This window comes from Plodia interpunctella, chromosome 3 (assembly GCF_027563975.2).
Source record: "Plodia interpunctella isolate USDA-ARS_2022_Savannah chromosome 3, ilPloInte3.2, whole genome shotgun sequence".
In the NCBI taxonomy this organism is placed as follows: Eukaryota; Metazoa; Arthropoda; class Insecta; order Lepidoptera; family Pyralidae; genus Plodia; species Plodia interpunctella.
The window spans coordinates 2,491,782-2,510,072 of NC_071296.1; the positions used below are offsets into that span (position 1 = coordinate 2,491,782).

An 18,291-nucleotide genomic window follows, 5' to 3' on the forward strand; every position below is an offset into this window, starting at 1 on the left:
GACGGGTAAGGGATAAAAGCGTTATACAATACCATAAAAACAATTCCGGTGAAAACCAAAAGTAGAAATATAAAATGTTCAATTTAATAAGAAAAATATTTACAATTTTCACCTGAAATTAATGGAATGAAAAGGTTTCGAGGCAAATTTTCCATAATTTGTGGTGGAAATTAAACGATGATTGTCATTGTGACGCCTCCACGCCTTGATAAGTATTATTTTGTTTGCAACACCACAATGAATGCCCACGCAATATTCGTTACTCACAGCACGGCTGCTACTAACACCAATGTAAAAAATTCATCATAAAAATTTTGGCACGATAGAGGCCAACATTTTTATGAGGTTCTTTCGGCATTTCTTCTTTGCAGTGGTTGTCCTGTAGCTAGTATAGTCGGAGACAAATAATCCTGTGGTAGTAAATTACTTAGACAGGGGGTTAAAATGACTTATTTAAAGTTTGACTCCAAAAAATGCCTGTGAATATTTAGTCTCTGAATACATGACATGAAATTGACATTAAAAACAATCTAGATATATTTGGATTCGATTATAAGATGGATATACTGGAAGCCTTGGTAAGCATACTTATCGCGTCTTGTGATTCGATGTTTTCGAAGTGTTTTCTTTTGAAATGAGAGTGCGCAGAGGCCTTCTGTTCTGCGCTATGGTTCGCCAGTTGACAGCTTCCAATTTATACAGATCAATCTCCATAGTGGAGCCAAGACCTGACACATTACCGCGATAGACTATTCTGACGCCACGATCGTCCTTCTTTCTCTCCAGATGACTAAGCCAGCGCAGTTCTTTGCGTGTCGACGCTCTCCAATGATATCTGAATTAAATTCTCCTGAATAAGTGTCGACTTATAATAATTAATGTATTTTTTTTTATTGTTTATTCTAACTTTATTGTTCAAAGTAAAAATATATTTCTAAACAAATGACGAACTTAATGCTATAAGCATTCTCGCGCAGCTAACCATTAGGGGGTGAATTTCACGACTGTCAGAACGCGGCGTGTAGCGTTTCATTAGCGTCGCACATTTTTTTAAAATAAAGAATCATTTTTTAAAATTAACATTGTACCAGTACTTTGGTTATTTACAAAATAGGATAATTAAATTTATTACTGTGTATGATACATTTTAATAAACACTAATGACAGCCCACGGCGGGGTTTAAAACGCTCGTGCAATTCACCCTACGAGAAATAAAGAAAAGTTGTGCGGTTGTGCCGCACAACACAAAAGTAACTAAAACACAAATACTACCACATACTAAAATACAATAATAACTATGTAACTATATATATATATGTATATATAAAATATAAATAGCAAAGCATATATATAAGACTACATATATATCAATATATAAATACATACAAACCAATATAATAAAAATTTGCACATACAGGTTTTTGGATTTTAAATTTAATAGTTTATATCGGTGTGATAGCCGGCCATATTAATCAAGTAGAAGTTTCGCGGGTGTATTAACGGACAATGAAACAGAAACGTGTCGCATTGTGGAGGCCCGGCTTGTGACCGAGTTGCCTAGTCCAAGATCACGGTGCAAAAATCTGCTTTCATTATATAAACTTTGGTATTAGGTACCCTTTTTTGCGAGGTTTTTTAATTGGCGTATTTTTAAATTTAGATAAAATTAGATTTAGAGAATATATTAGCATAATTTACAAAAAATATTTCCTGTGTCATAAATATTTTGGAATGACCATTAAAGTTGGCACATTTAATTAGTCTATGCAGAGATTGGTGAGCTTCTGCATATTTTCGATTGTTATAGAAATTTACATTCTAAACAAATAAAATCTTTAAAATACTTACTTGTCGTATGAAAAATACTACTATGAACTCAATTTTAGCTTGATTTAATTGGAATAAAAATTGAGTGTTCATGATCTTGTGGTAGGTCTCTTAACAACGATAATTAGGACATTGCTCACTGGCTCACTGCCCATTGTGTCAAGGAAATCATTACGGCCCGCCAGTTTGATGAGAATTTCGACGCAATGAGAGCTCCTGTTATAACTATTAAGTTTTTAAGTGGTTTAATTTGAGACTTCAGATTATACTTGGCCTCCTTTCATGAAATTTTAGGAAGGTAGTTTGAGGAACGAAATACAGGGAGGTGTCACATATGGGCGTACCCACAGTGGGGCAAGGGGGGGCATTTGCCCCACCCTGTCTCAAAGCGAATTTGCTAAGGATCATGACTCTCAGCAATGAGGCGCAAGGACGAGCAACGTGTGACGAAAATAATTTTGAAATTAATTAATTACGATTGAAATTAGTCAGATCGAGATCAGCCAATCCTGTTATTTTAATAAATTATTAAAATACACAAAAATTCCTCAAAGTCTTGAATATAACGGAAGCAGTTTATCAGGGAGACCGTATGGAGCGGAAAATGTATGTTCAGATGGACGTATCGTGGCGATACATTGTATGGACAAGCCCTATCTACCTCCCTTCATGGTCCAAACGATGACAAAGTTATGGCGCTCACGATATGGCTGGAGCAAACTGGCTACTTTTTGTGTCGGCGACTGGCGATTGGTTGAAGGTGCGACGTATTTGCTGATTATTGTAGGTACAGTAATCAGCGACAACTATACTAAGTATATATTCTGTGGAAAGATAGGTATGTTTCCACAGAATATATACTTAGTTTGATTACGATTCGATTATACGATACGATTCGCTACGATTGTTATTATATTAGTCATATTTTCGTTATAAGTCATATCTTATTAGTATTTTTCGGAACGGAAAAACGGAATAATTGTTCGGTTTGTTTAAGTGCAATCAAGACGTTTGCTTAGATAAAATAATTCTAGTTATGTAATGATTAAAATTGATATAATTTTGTATTCAATACATTGATTCGTAATATTATTTAAATTTCACCAAATAATTTCATAACAGTTAAAAAATAACATAGCAATAAAATTAAAATATGCATTTGCAAAACCAAAGTGTCCCGTGTGCTGTACGAAGTCCGATTTCACGGTACAATGCACTCGGGACATGATCTTGAGGGACGTCCGTCCGGGCGTAATAAGTTGATTTACTTGCATAGACGTAAACAAGGGTGTATTTAGGGCATCGTAATGTGCGTGGGACATCTTGGAAAAATAACTACATTGTCACAAAGGAAATTGCAAATTGAGCTAAGGATGAAAATTATAAAAAAAATAGTAGTAAACGAAATCCATTAAAAAAATTAAAAAGCTATATTCAATTTAGTTTAAAATAGACAACGTGTCACAACTGTTGAGTTGAAAGTTATTAAAATATGCTTTAACCGTCAGAACATGGATAGAACTTATAATTTAATAAATACACATTTTAACCTTCCCTCTAATCACTCTATCTATTAATAGATAGAGTCTGACTCCGATTCAAAATCAGTTACGTTAGTTTTAAAGATTTAATACAAGGACTGACAGACAGCGGAAAGTGACTTTGTTTTATTGGACCATGACTTCAAAATGTTTTATTTTCTATATTGATTTGAAGAGGTTTTGTCACCCCCGCTAGTATAGTAGTTGCGGTTGATGGAGAACCGTTTTCAAAGACATAGGACGGGCAAAATGCCTGAAAAGAAGGAGGGCTGACATTCGAGGTAAAGAAAACAAGCAAGGAAGCAGTACTGCGAGTAAATTTAAAGAATTAAATGAAAATATAAACAAAATAATGACACTAGCGGGGAGCAACAGTGCTTTTAATCACTGAGATATCGTGACCATGCAGCCATCGTGGGTTCAATTACTGTTCGAGTCTTGAAATTTTTTAGCAATTGTAATGTGTGTAACAATATAAAAAGTGGAAGAATTACGTCTATCTTAGTAGAATTAAACACGATACACGCGGCAGAGAGTTAACAATTAAAAATTCCCAATATGAAGCAGTCGTTTAGAAATCAATTAATAATTAGAATAATACTCACGCAATAAAATTGTAAATGAGGCTTTCAATCACAATCCGCAGAATTAATTAAAGTTGAAACTCCATTAAGCGTTTCCGTCAAGTCCCGATTTATTTGGCGCGACGCTGAAACGATGGATTAAAAAGTTAGAAATAATTGTTCGGTTTGTTTGTTTGTTTATTTGGAACGTTTTTTCGCCGGAAGCGATTCGGTGTTCAATTTCTTTTTTCGTGGTAAAAAAATATCTGGCTTAGAAAGGGTCGTCACGTCACAAATTCAGTGGTACGTAGACACAAAACATACATTAATTAAATAGTTAGATACATTAAAAAAAAATAAGGATTTGTCTTTCAAACTTTTGTGCCTTTGTTGCAAAAAAATATCAAACCTAGAAATATATAACCAAAACAATTTTGAATTAAAAGATTGAAATCGATTGGATTTCTTGATTCATTAAACTTGCCACTTCGGATTTACCTACAATTATTGTCAGGATCTAAAAAAAGTAAAAAATGTAAACGGACATAATATTTTTTTTTGTGTCGCCATATTGGTTCTTCGAGGTTGAGGGGTCATTTTAACAATGATTATATGTTTATATCAGCCCTATAAGGCCCTATCCTATCTCACCACGGTTGAGTGCACCAAAGCCTCCAAATTAGGACTGTTAAGATTAGGTAGTTATCAATCGCCACATTCGTTTAGTAAAACAATATATAGTCGAGTCAATTGAGCGTGAATGTATGATAAGCCTTCGTATTTGAATTATTTACTTGAAATTACGTATGATACTAAATTACTTTTATACTTCACTCCCGTAGGAATTTTGAGATAAAATATAGCCTATAACTATCTTGGATAATATACCTTTCAAATGGCGAAATAATTTTTGAAATCGGTTCGGTAGTTTTTGAGATTACCCGCCTCAAACACACAACAACATACAACTCACAAACCCTTACCTCTTTATAATAATAGTATAGAAACATTATTTGATCATGCATGATCGATCATCTGAAAATCGATCGAATCTAACTTGTAATGAATTGCTGGACATGTCACAAAGACAAGTAGTCGCCTATTATATGTAACGCCAAGTTGTAATTGAGTTATTGCAGTTTAGTTAACGATAAATCTCATGATTAATCGGTTAAAGTTTAATCGATTTGACAAACGATTGTTACTGCGCCTACGGGTCTGCTCTGTGAGCTTATTATACAAATGATTGCCAACAAGATCTTTCTGCACAACGACCGTCGCGGGAGTCGTGCCATTTTAATTTTATGGCAGTTTTGTTTGTTTCTGTACGCGCGAAATAGCGTAAAGGATTTTGGACATTTTATTTCGATAATAAAATATAAATTGTCAATTATTCGGGTTTTTAAAACATCAGTTTTTAACTGATATTCGTCTGAGTTTGAGTGAGGAGGGGAAAGGAATAGTTTCGATGGGGGCGGAGAGTGTCTTCTGTATGTAGTATTTTTCATTAAACTGTGTCTATACTGTGGATTCATTATTCATTTCTCATGGCAATTTTAACCGTCTCTTCTGTTGGGGCACTGGCTGGTCCGTTGTCCATAATATCCATATTAATGTTGTAAAGAGAAAAGTTTTTTATTTTTGTTTGTCCTATTAATATTATAAATGCGAAAGTTCGTGAGGATGTAGGTACTATGTTACTCTTTCACGCAAAATCTACGTATTGTTACGAAATTTGGTACCTGGAATAACACATAGGGTACTTTTTATCCCGAAATTTCCACGGGAGCGAAGCCCCGGGGCACTGCTTGTAATTAATAAATTCAAAAACTACTGGTCCGATTGTGATGAAATTTGGCACAGAGATAGACGAAACCTTCAGGGGTAACATGGGCTACTTTTTTATTATGGCTTTACAACTTTTTGACGCGAATGCGTGAACATTGTACCGTTAGTTAGTGCTTTTATTTAACGCAGTGAAAAACCAGCAATGTATACCGCATCTTTCAAAACAAACAGTTCGACGACAGTGTGGAGCCGGCGTATAAATTATTATTATATTTATACCCGAGCGAATCCGGGACGGGCCACTAGTACAATATAAAACCCTGTATTGAATTAAGAATTACGTGTAATACTATCAGCAGCATGTGTATTCACACAGACACACTTGTATTGAAAGAACAAATATCTGAATGCATTGAGAGCACTTCGTGCGCCATCGGACAGGAAGCTGCTTTTGTGCCAATAGCCACAGCCGGCGTGGCCTACCATTGATGAATTTCTCGATTTAAAATGTATAAAATGTATAAAATATTAGTTTTTCGTACAACAGCGAACTTAGACCTCGCGAACACAATACATTTTTACAAAATTGCGAATGTTTCAATAAACGACTTAGTCGATTTTGTTGCACATGAACTTAAAAATTCTATTGACAGATCCTACATACCTTTAAAATTTCATCAAAATCAGACCAACATTTCGAAAGTTATCAGATTACAAACCTACGTACATACGTCATACATACAAAAAATGTATTTTTGCCTCAAGTGGATTTGTAGACCTCGCTCGCATGGCTCGCTCGGCTCGCTCGGTGGATAAAAAGTAAAAAGTAAAGTGTCTCAAAATTAACTTAAGTTTATAATAATGTATTTTAAGTTTGATAATTTAACCTAATTTTTAGTACTTGGGTGATCGTGTTCCGTTCGGAAAAAACGGGTTTTGCCTGACATTGGACAGGTCACATTTTTATTATCCTTTCTTATACAAATTGTACAAACGTATTTACCCATCCAAACTATAAAATGAAGTCCCCCGCGTGTATCTTAACAGTGTCGCGTCTATCTTAACACAATAAACGCAAAAACTACTGGACAAATTTTTGTACGGTTTTCACCAATCTTCTTCATAGTCGTATTCCTCATGGCTGAGAGTCGTGGTCATTACGTGGAATGAAACACACACAACAACTTTCTTGGCATTATTAATGGAGTGGTTTGTCATTGCCTTCTCCATTTCACACACAAGTTAATAATAATCAACCAGTGTGCAGGTTTCCTCGCTATGTTTTCCTTCACCGGAAGCAAGTGGTGGTCTATGAAAACTACTATAATGAGTCAGATTTGTATACAAACTCATGTGGCACGAGTAGGATTCGAACCTGGGACCTTTCGATCCACAGGCGGCGTCTTGACCATTACACCACCACCGCTTCGCTTTTCACCAATGGATAATGTAATTCCTGACGAAGGTTTAGGTTTAATTTATTATGGTTTTTCTCAAGACGAACCACTAGTAGTTATATAATCTCTGTAGGTAGTATAAAAGCAAATACTTTTAGAGCAATTCCTTTTTTTTAATAAAATATTTATATAAAAAAATGTGCCTAAAGATGACATTGGTACTGGTATTTCGAGTATATAGGAACAAGCGGAAGTGTTCACACAAAGTAGGTCGAGATGGAGTGACTCTCGCGTCGACAGCTCTGTATACATTCTGCTCTTCGCATTGACGGCTCTGTTGATATTCCTCTGAACTCGAAAGCGTATTCCGTTGATTCACCAATTGAATGAAATGAATGAAATATTGGTTAACTACAAAATGCTGTTTAGCCCAACATTTTGTTAGAAAATCTTATTTACAATATAATTTTCTAGAGGCGATCATATATGATGATGATGAAGGACAGAATAAAAACTGAATCTATCCGTGTTTTCATTAATTCGTAGAAAAATCATACATACACATAAATTTTCCCAATATTCCCCCGCGTGGGGTCCCAAATGAAGGTATCTCGCCAACAACGTTAAGTGTTAGTCTGGTTGGTTAATCAGGTTGTAATGGCGCCGCAGCTGGATTCAATTAAAGACACGTGGTCGTTTCTAATGGGGCACGGGCATTATAGGACGTTATATCAAGGTGTCCTTATTACAAGGTTATAGATTAATATAGATATACATACCTACTTTTTTATAATTTCACCTGTCCCAGTATCAGATCGAGGTATCATTTTTTTGTCTATGGTACTATGTGTACAGGTGATTGTTTATTGGCCACATATAATTTTGCAAGAAAAAGCGATGGTAAATGACAATTCGAATTCGAAATATAAATTTAGCTTTAATAAATACCCGCCGTTGTTTTTAAATTTTGATTTGTTCTTTCTTGTGGTTTTAATTGCCAGTGGCCATGACGAACTTTTATTTCATATAATACTTACCATACTTACCATATAACGTAAAGTCGCCACTATCTAGCCGAAATAACAGATATTGACGACCTCGGTGGCGTAGTGGTAAAGTGAGTGCCCCTGAACCGAGAGGTCCCGGTTTCGATCCCCGGTCGGGTCATGATGGAAAATGATCTTTTTCTGATTGGCCCGTCTTGGATGTTTATCTATATATGTATTTATTATAAAATATAGTACCGTTGAGTTAGTATTCCATAACACAAGTCTCGAACTTACTTTGGGGCTAGCTCAATCTGTGTTATTTGTCCTAATATTTATTAATATAGGAGCTGGAGGTTTTATAATACCGTAGGTAAGTAAACCACACAGCAATATGTACAATTTGGGTAAGAAAATTATGGATTTTGATATCAATACGTGGAACGCTCATTTATAGAATAAAAACGAAATAAAAAAAAAATGAATTACTTATAACATACCACAGATTATCTAAAACGGATCAGTGGTGTAAAGTTTAGTCAAAATATTTTCCATCGCAAATACTTACAAGATGTTAATTAAGGAAATATTGTTAAGGATCCGTTATCCGCTAATCTCGATCGAGTTGTTTGTGGTAAACAAAGTTAGATTTCCCGAGGGCACCGCCGCTCATCAGGCTCATTGGACGAGACAACCAGTTTTGGTAAAGAAATAGTGCAGGTGTACACATGTGACTAATATTCGATTTCTCATACTTGGAAATATGTATTTATCGCCTGTGGAACGAAAGGTCTCAGGTTCAAATCCTAATCGTGCCACATGAGTTTGTATACCTATCTGACTCATGTGCACGTGCTTCCGGTGAAGGAAAATATCGTGTGGAAACACTGGCACATTGGTTGATTATTAACGTGTGTGTGAAATTGAGAAGGCAATGGCAAACCACTCCATTACTAATGCCAAGAAAGTTGTTGTGTGTGTTTAATTCCACGTAATGACCACGACCCTCAGCCATGAGGAACACGACTATGAAGAAGAAGTATGTTAAATTGGTGTAGCGGGCGGTATTCAACTGCTTAAAATTTCAAATCTATTTAAAATGTATGTGACATGTATCAATAGTAGACTTACTATATAATTGTTCGTTTGTTTGTAAACTCTTTATTGCACGAAGAAAACACATTACTCAGAATGTCTATATATTTGTACCCGCGAGTTCGAAAACGACTCTAAAATGTTTTCTTTGAAATTTAAAAAATGGTGCCCACGGGGGCAAGGAATCATGTCTGGGAACAATAGATTTTTCCATATTTTCACGTAACAATGTAATTACCTCAGACATAATAAAATAATTAACTCGTAATAAAATAATTACCAGTTAATAATTGATTTTACTTTCAAATACATGATTGATTGGAAGAAATCCTTTTCTTGGATAATTTCGTCTTTGTATGAGTAATTTTTTTTATTATATTCTCTATATATTTTTAGTGGAAAAAAAATGTTTTCAAACAAACAAAAACTTGATAAAAATATGGTTTAAATTCATACGATAGAGCACTAGATACTTGACATACATTTTAGACATTGTGTTCTCAGCAATCATTCTTATACTATCACATTCATTTCGCGTAGAAGATCCAGCAGTTGCTTTTATATCTCCTTTGATAGTTTGTTGCCGAATGTAATCTGCAACACGATGTGTAAGCATTTTGTTATACTGTATTATTAAAACGTTTAGAGAATTTTTTGAGATTAACTATTTTAACATTTACAAAAATCTGTAAATTACAAAATGTACAAATTTATTGATGTTTTACAATGATAAGTTAATAGGACAAATTAGTATAGACTAGACGCTTAAGACGATCGTTTAAGAAATAATTCTTATAGGATCTTTTTAAGTATCTACACTAATTGCTCAATTAAGCTTATTTATAAGGAGGTTGTATGCTAAACTATAGTGTTCAATAGACATTCAAATTGACACGCATTTTATATGTCTGATATATGTTTTATACATATAAAAATAATGGCAATAGAAACGACATTTTTTATATTTCGAGTTCATAAAATATTATATGAAAAAGATATTAAAATATTATTTGAAAATGATATTTCTATTTCACAAAAGATGAATATCAGACGCAACTTTTCAAACATTGTTTATAGTTCGCGTGGGAGCATAAAGTATGGTCACAATAAAAACTTCACTCAAAGTATACAAAGTCTGTTTATTCGTTTTATTTAAATCAGCATTTCGGTTAGTTCAGTCAATATATTCCCACGAATAATTAGTGTTTCTTTTTTAATTTTACACATTTTGGACCGAAAAATTGTTTGCTTTAAAAAGTGAATTAATTTCTTCACAACGATTTTGATGTATCAAATCAATTTGCTAAACTGAAATTGAAACGGATTAAATAGAAATACTGTTTACAATGCATGATGATAATAAAAAGTTACTTGTGCCAAAAATTTAAATCACCTGAGTTATTATTAATCGTTATAAAAATTGTAGTATCAAAGACGCTGAAACAAAACATTTATTTTTATAATTTTTTGTTCATGTATTGAAGTTGAAAATACGCAAGAATGAATGAATGAATGAATGAATGAATGAATCCAAGAGTTAAGTGTATTTTTATGTTGTTACTTACTCGTAGATTTAGTTTAAAATATTTCGTAAAATTATGTTTACCACATGTAAGATGATATTAAAAAAACATTATGCTTATTAACTTGGTACAATAACAGTAGAATCAACTGAACGTGGACGATGTCTATTAAACCCTCCATTAGAGAATCTCTCTCGAAAAAAAAAAGTGTTATGGGGGTAGAAATTGGCAATTTCCCAGATAGGCACACAGAGGGCAGCAGGTGCGTGGTAATTGAGATTTACTTTACGACCCCCGTCACTTTTATAATGAACCATTCTTGAGATAGACTCGATGTAGACTTTATGCTTCAAGCTAAGTACTTACATTTTTTTGATCCGACTAAAAATATGGTTTACTAGCGGCCCGTCCCGGCTTCGCTCGGGTAAAAATATAATAATCATATAACTAAACCTTACTCAGGAATCGAACCACACTATCTATTTAGACTTCAGACTTCGTTTTATAATATATGTAAGGATAAGATATAGAACATCCTACTAATATTATATATATAAATGCGAAAGCTTGTGTGGATGTATGTGTGTATGTATGTTGTTACTCTTTCACGCAAAATCTACTGGACGAATGGTTACGAAACTTGGTACACGCGTATAATATAGTCTGGAATAACAAATAGGGTACTATTTATCCCGAAATTCCCACGGGAGCGAAACTCAAGGGCACAGCTAGTAATGTAAATACTTCCAGTAGTATAAGTAAGTTGTGGTTATCTTATGCCGGCTGTACATTATCGACAAACAGTTCTCTAAACTTTGACGGATTCGACACTGATTAGAATAGAAGTAGGAATGTATACAATTGTTTTAACAAGCTTTTATATAAATGTATCTATGTCTCTCACTGTCTGTGGGTGGAATCTTTATAATTCAATTTTGAAGCAGATATCTTCAACCGAGCTGAAATTTTGTACACACGTTTAGTTTGGATGTCAGTGCATTATTATTATTATAAGCAAGACCTGATTTCCACCCAGAAACGGCTCCAGAGGTTTACTGCACAGATATGATTTCTTGTCACACATTGAACTCTCTGGCAGCAATAATTGTTTGTGTTAAAAATGTCATTTTTGTAAAAAAAAAAACCTATTTTATACAAGTTGTTATTTTTGCATGTTGTTATTTTTTGTGAGCACCGAAATGTCAGCAAGCATCACAGTGCCGAATCTGAAAATACGTTTGTTAGTTTGCTGTAACGTGAAATTTAATTACGTGAGTGCGCAAGGTTTGTTTTACACTAGTTTAACCTAGTAACAACTGGATAAAACTGGATTCGCGAGCCTGAGTTTAAAGTCTAGACTCGAAAGCACGAACTAAAGTAATGGACAAGTTTTGTTGCCGTCATAGCTCTGTATTTAAACCTTTTTACCCAACTTAATAGCTAGGAGGTTCGTGTTCTTCTAACCGTATTGCCTTGCAGTTATTTACTGCATAACTTTTCTTGAATATTTTATTAATAATGCAATACTATGGGAGCGTTCATACTTGCATCCTGTTAATCGTGTGGTATTATCTAGAATACATACTGACTGTTAGAACAGTGAAAAGACAGAGAGAAAGTGAAACATCACTTTACACATTTTATAAATTACAAATTTGTACGGAACCCTCAGTGACGAGTCCAACTCGCACTGAACCGTATTTTTTATTTATACTACAAATGATTGTTAGTCAGTAGTTAGTACTACAGGACCAACTATTAACAGTAAATATACATATATTTAAACTCACTGTTAATAGTTATATATATATATATATATATATATATATATATATATATATATTATTATATTACTTAGTAAAATAAAGTTACATTTTATTTCTTCGGTTATGGAATCTTCTGGACCTCGGGCTTCCACGATAAATGTTTGCTTTAAAACTTAAAACAAGATATTAAAATATATATTAACTGAAAATCTTTTATAATTTATGCTTTAAAAATCAGATTTTGTTTTTAGAAGGTAGGTGTAGGTTTCCTTTGAGCAAACTTCCTCCCAAGATTTTTAGAACAGAGCAGATAATTGTAGATAGACGAAGTATCAAGCTTTTTTGACAGCCTATTTTATAAAATGAAATAGCCAGATCTTTTTTAAGAACGATAAACATTATTATGATGATAATCATGACGCTTTTAGCAATTCCTAAAAAAGAGAACATATTTTCAATGAAACATCTAGAGAGAGTATCTTCTACCGGTTATAAATAAAATAAATCAATAAAATATGTACTCGTAACAGTTCTTAACTAAATTAAAATAGATTACATTTCAAGATATCGAAAATAATTCACAAAATTGTACTGTTCCTAAGGATAGAGGTTTCAGGAATAAAAAATGTCTGAATCTCTATATTTAAACCTAATTGACCCTAGTCTCTGTTGGTAAGTTTACTCTGGTTGCAACGATTTTAGTTTCCAGGCTAGTTGTTGGCGTGCTCGTATATTTAACATCTTCTACAATTTAGTTTGTAGATACTCGTAGGTACCTCATGTTTCGAGTTCGTTAATATTAAAACGTAGTAGTTAAGAAAGTTTTATTGCAAAATCTTGGGTCTCTATTGGTACCCCTAATTTTTTGTATTACTAATTTAGGTTGGAACACAAACTTTTTCCTTAAAATTCTTTCGTACATTTTTATTATTCTTAATTTAGTATAGCCTATTTTTGTTCCCCTAACATTATACCGCCGTTCATTTCCTTCCCAAATTAGTCAGTAGTACAAATAATATATTACTTCTAATATTCATAATGGTTTAAATATGTTTCTCACTAAACAATCATCTTTATTTACCTACCATCAATAATCTTTATTTACCTACCATCTTGCAGTAAGTGTAGGCCCTTCCCAACCTAACCTAACTTTTTGGACACTTAACCATTTTTTTTTGTTTACCCAGGGGAATGCTTGTTACGCACTGAGTGTGGGACTCCTGGGCCGCTAGTCGGCCCAGCCTACCCACTAAACCCCTGGGGCGTTTTCACTCTGCCGTTATGGGGGACGTCACGGGGTCGCTAGGCATTTCACCGCGAGGCTGGCAGCATTACTCCTTTGAACCGTTATGGCAATCCTCTGTGCAAAGTAACTGCCCGCCCTTAATGGATCGGCTGTTACCTCACGGACAACAAACGCGCTGAAAAGTAGTAAAATATTCAAGTTGAACGTAAAAATAAGTGTTTAACCTATTTGTTCAGTGAAAAAAGGTTTTTATACAAATCAATTTATATTACTTTTTTGTAAAATTTGTCCGCAAAAATGCTTGGAAATTGTTGATATATAATCTTTGATATCTATCTAAAGAGACTTTTTGAAAGACTGTTCTTCAAATAAAAGGTCAAGTACGCGTTAGACTCGGGCACTATGTTAATATTTGGATTTTATGTGTTTGACGAATAAATGATTTCTTTCCTTTTCTTTCAGTGAGGGTTCCGTACAAACTTCTGGCATTCTGCCTTCTGCCTTCGCATAGCACACGATTGGTAATCATATCGAGAACTCGCTCATCTGATTTGACGACCTCGGTGGCGCAGTGGTAAAGTGCTTGCCTCTAAACCGAGAGGTCCCGGGTTCGATCCCCGGTCGGGTCATGATGGAAAATGATCTTTTTCTGATTGATCCAGGTCTTGGATGTTTATTTATATGTGTATTTGTTATAAAATATAGTATCGTTGAGTTACATAACACAAGTCTCGAGACTTACTTTGGGGCTAGCTCAATCTGTGTGATTTCTCCTAATATATATATTTATTTTTATCTTCCTCACTCCACCGACAAGAACTACGTTCACAAATTAAAATAGTTTTAAAATATTAGAAGTTTGTTAGATTTTCCTGTGAAAATGATGTACAACAATCGATCAAAGCAAATTGAAGCTATAATCTGGATTTGAAAATATTTCTAAGAACAACAGTTGTAACAAACACTTACCTGTAATAATACCCACTCGTTTTGCGAATATCTTAATAAATACGATACTAAATTAGGTACGTTTCTACAGAAAATATAATTGGGAGAAAAAAAAACCTAATCTTTCTCAATTTATTGGAAAATTACACTAATTAGTTAAAGTGTTATAAAAACTGGTCTAGTGCGAATAAATACATGTTTACTGTTTTTCTGAGTTTTTCCTTAGCTTGGCGTGTGGCCCCGCCCTAGAATATGATATCCATATCCTCCCGTGGATGTCGTACGAGGCGACTAAGGGTCCATAGCCTTAATAGGTGATAGGCAACATAACCATTCCCAAAGAACCTGTCGTCAGACAGGCGGCAGGTTTCTTGACGCTAACTACTATTTAGGTATGTAATTAAAACATTTGTCGTAACTATATTTTGACATTTGTCGTAACTATATTTTGACATTTGTCGTAACCATATTTTGATATAAGTGGCCTAATAAAGATAATACACACAAGATGCGCGACATAGCCCAAACTCGGCAATAATTACATTGATAAATAACAGCCTCATGTTGTCACGGTCGTTTGCAAAGATGCTTACCGTTTAGTGTGTGTGTGCAAAATATAAATGTATAGAACTTAGCCTTTCTTACTAATTGATCAAATCGTAGGGTGCGTTACAACTGTCAAATTTGACGTGAACTTTAAACTGCGCAGAAAAACGATAAACACGTCATTATCTAAACCGCAGGGACGATGGCCGATTATGGCCGACGATTTACACTCATTTGCTATTTAAATGAGAAATTCAAATATAAGTAAATATATTAAGATAAATTACACAGATTGAGCTAGCCCCAAAGTAAGTTCTAGACTTGTGTTATGGGATACTAACTTAACGATACTATATTTTATAACATATACATATATAGATTAACATCCAAGACCCGAGCCAATTAGAAAAAGATCATTTTCCATCTGACCCGACCGGGGATCGAACCCGGGACAGAGGCAAGCACTTTAGCACTGCGCCACCGAGGTCGTCAAAGTTTGACAATTGACAACATTGTGGATTATTCACTTTAGCAGTTATCTTACTATTTTAACAGTCAGCCATTTGATTTACGTCCTTAATGTCGAGTAAATAAAGAATAATAATAATAAAAATGTATATAATGTATCCATTCGAATGAGCTTTACTTGTAACTTCTATAATTTATAGACGGAACATACGTCGTATCATAAAGGAAGTCATTCTAGTTATCACTTTAGGACATGACGACATTAATAAGGATGAAAAAGGGCTAATAATACCTATATGAAATTATGCTATTTATTTGATTCATGGATTTTTTCGAGACCCGACACGATTTTTTTGACAGATTTTATATAGACACAATATTTAAAATCTACCGTGTTATTCTTATTCATAAAAAATATAAAGTATGCTTTAAGCAAAATTATGTTATTGTTTTGTCTCGTTCTGTCAAGTTCTGTTTATTGAAAGGTGTGTTTAGTGACAAAACATACATAGCTTAAAGTTTTAACTTTGTTTGCTTTAACTTTATGAATAACTTGCTTTTGCCCGCGGCACCGCCCGCGTGAATTTCATATCATAATCTCAGTATTTTTTTTTATCGCGTATTATGTAAGTTTCCCATGCTAAGTAGCGGGAAACGGGGCGGGAGACATTACGAAAAATGAGATGGCACAATATGTAGGAAACGGTATAGGATATTACCTACATAGCAGGAAGCGGGATTGGACCAGTTGCGGAACGAGACACGTAGCGGGAAACAAGAAATTGAACTAAAGATGAGAAAAAATACGAATTTGAATATTTTATGTTTACCAGTCTTACAGAATACGCGATATTTTTCATGCTTCTTACGCCCAGTTGTTTCGGCTGTACGTTGTCGGTCAGTCACTCGGTAACGGAAGATTTTTATATATACAGATCATAGGTAGGTAGTTGTATCTACTAATTATTGATTTATTGATAAGGGGTGTGTCTATTCCAAACGTCATCAAAATCGGTCTAAGAACGTGCGGGGCCTACGGGCGGGGCCCTTCTAAATCTATGCTCTACTACTTCGAGATTGCATCCAATCGCATCAAAATTCTATATTGTCCTATTCCCGACCTCTAACATCCTCAAGGGTGAACGTATTCAAAAGCGTAAAAAATACCTTCGATAATTTCAAAGACAATTTTTGTATAGCTCATTAACCCTTCGTCTGGCTTCATCCGATAACATCCATCTTGGCGTTCACAGAATAATTTAGAATATATTTCAAGCAGTGGTAGTATGTACCTTCAGTTTGTTAGGAAAGATAATATTTACAAAAATAATAAATTCCCCTGATGTTGACTCGGCTGGGAAATTAGGGCACAGAATGAATTTATGATGAAACACTGATTGTACTTATATCTTTAAATGTAAGGAACAAGGAGGAAACAAGATTGATGTTATTTGCTTGTTAAAATATTTTAGATATATTATACAACTAGCTTTTGCCCGCGGCTTCGCCCGCGTGAATTTAATAGCAAAATCTCAGTAATTTTTTTATCGCGTATTTACCGGGATGAAATGTCTACAAGATGTTAGCCCGGGATTCTGAGGCATTTTTGATTCATAATTAGTTTTTCAATTATCCTATGGGAACCTGACCATTTACCGGGATGAAATGTATCTAAGATGTTAACCCGGTATATAAGGTATGTAAGTATCTACATACTAAATTTCAAGCAAATCGGTCCAGTAGATTTAGAGTGATGCGCGTTCAGACAGACAGACAAAAATTTTCCAAAACTATATTTTCGTCATCTATAACAGTAACTAAGTATATTCTATGAAGAATTTAAAAAATATATCCAATGTACAAATTTGGCCTTTCTTCAATTTTATCATATGTATTGATGATGATATATGTATTGATGATGATTTTTCTCTTCGACACGTGATATATTTTTCGTTTTGAACCCACATCTACTCATAAATCGTGGACTGAGTGAAGATTATTAAATGTGAAAAATATTGCTATTAACTTTACGATTCTGCTGTGTTTTTTTTCTTACCACATGTATGTACATAGAGCTATATATACCTATTCTATGTTATACCTAATATGTTAATTCAAAGTGACGACGTGATATGCAGAGGCAGTTTTAATGTCCATAGTTGCACTGTCCATAGTACTATGTGTTATCGGAAATTTGTGTGCACAAATACTGACACGATCCGGATTAAACCAGCAAATTGAAGTAAGCCGAGCTGTCCGCCACCGATAGACGCCGCGTTTTGCCGCCAAATTTGTGCACTTGCATTGCATGTAGCTGTGTGCGTTATGTTGCACTTCTTGAGGAATATATTTGCTATAAGCTGTAGTAAGCCTTTTTTTAATAGTGTCGTAATATGAAATTTAGTTTTTGTTATATTATTGCGACTAAATTCTAATGACATTACTGCGACAATTTTTTTTTTAATTAGGCATTTATTTTAAATTTAATTACAGAGTGCAAAATTAATTATTATATTATATTTCAGTTACCTGTTTAGGTATAGGTACACAATCTATTGAGTTTATTCACATTGTGGACAGCGAGTATTGAACTAAA

At 34.2% G+C, this 18,291-nt stretch overlaps 1 protein-coding gene across 1 annotated transcript in view; it reads right to left on the bottom strand.

Moving 5' to 3' along the window:
- Nucleotides 1-18,291, bottom strand: part of LOC128683687 (uncharacterized protein) — a 138,064-nt gene that overhangs the window by 85,849 nt on the left and 33,924 nt on the right. The gene's annotated exons all lie outside the window — the stretch shown is intronic.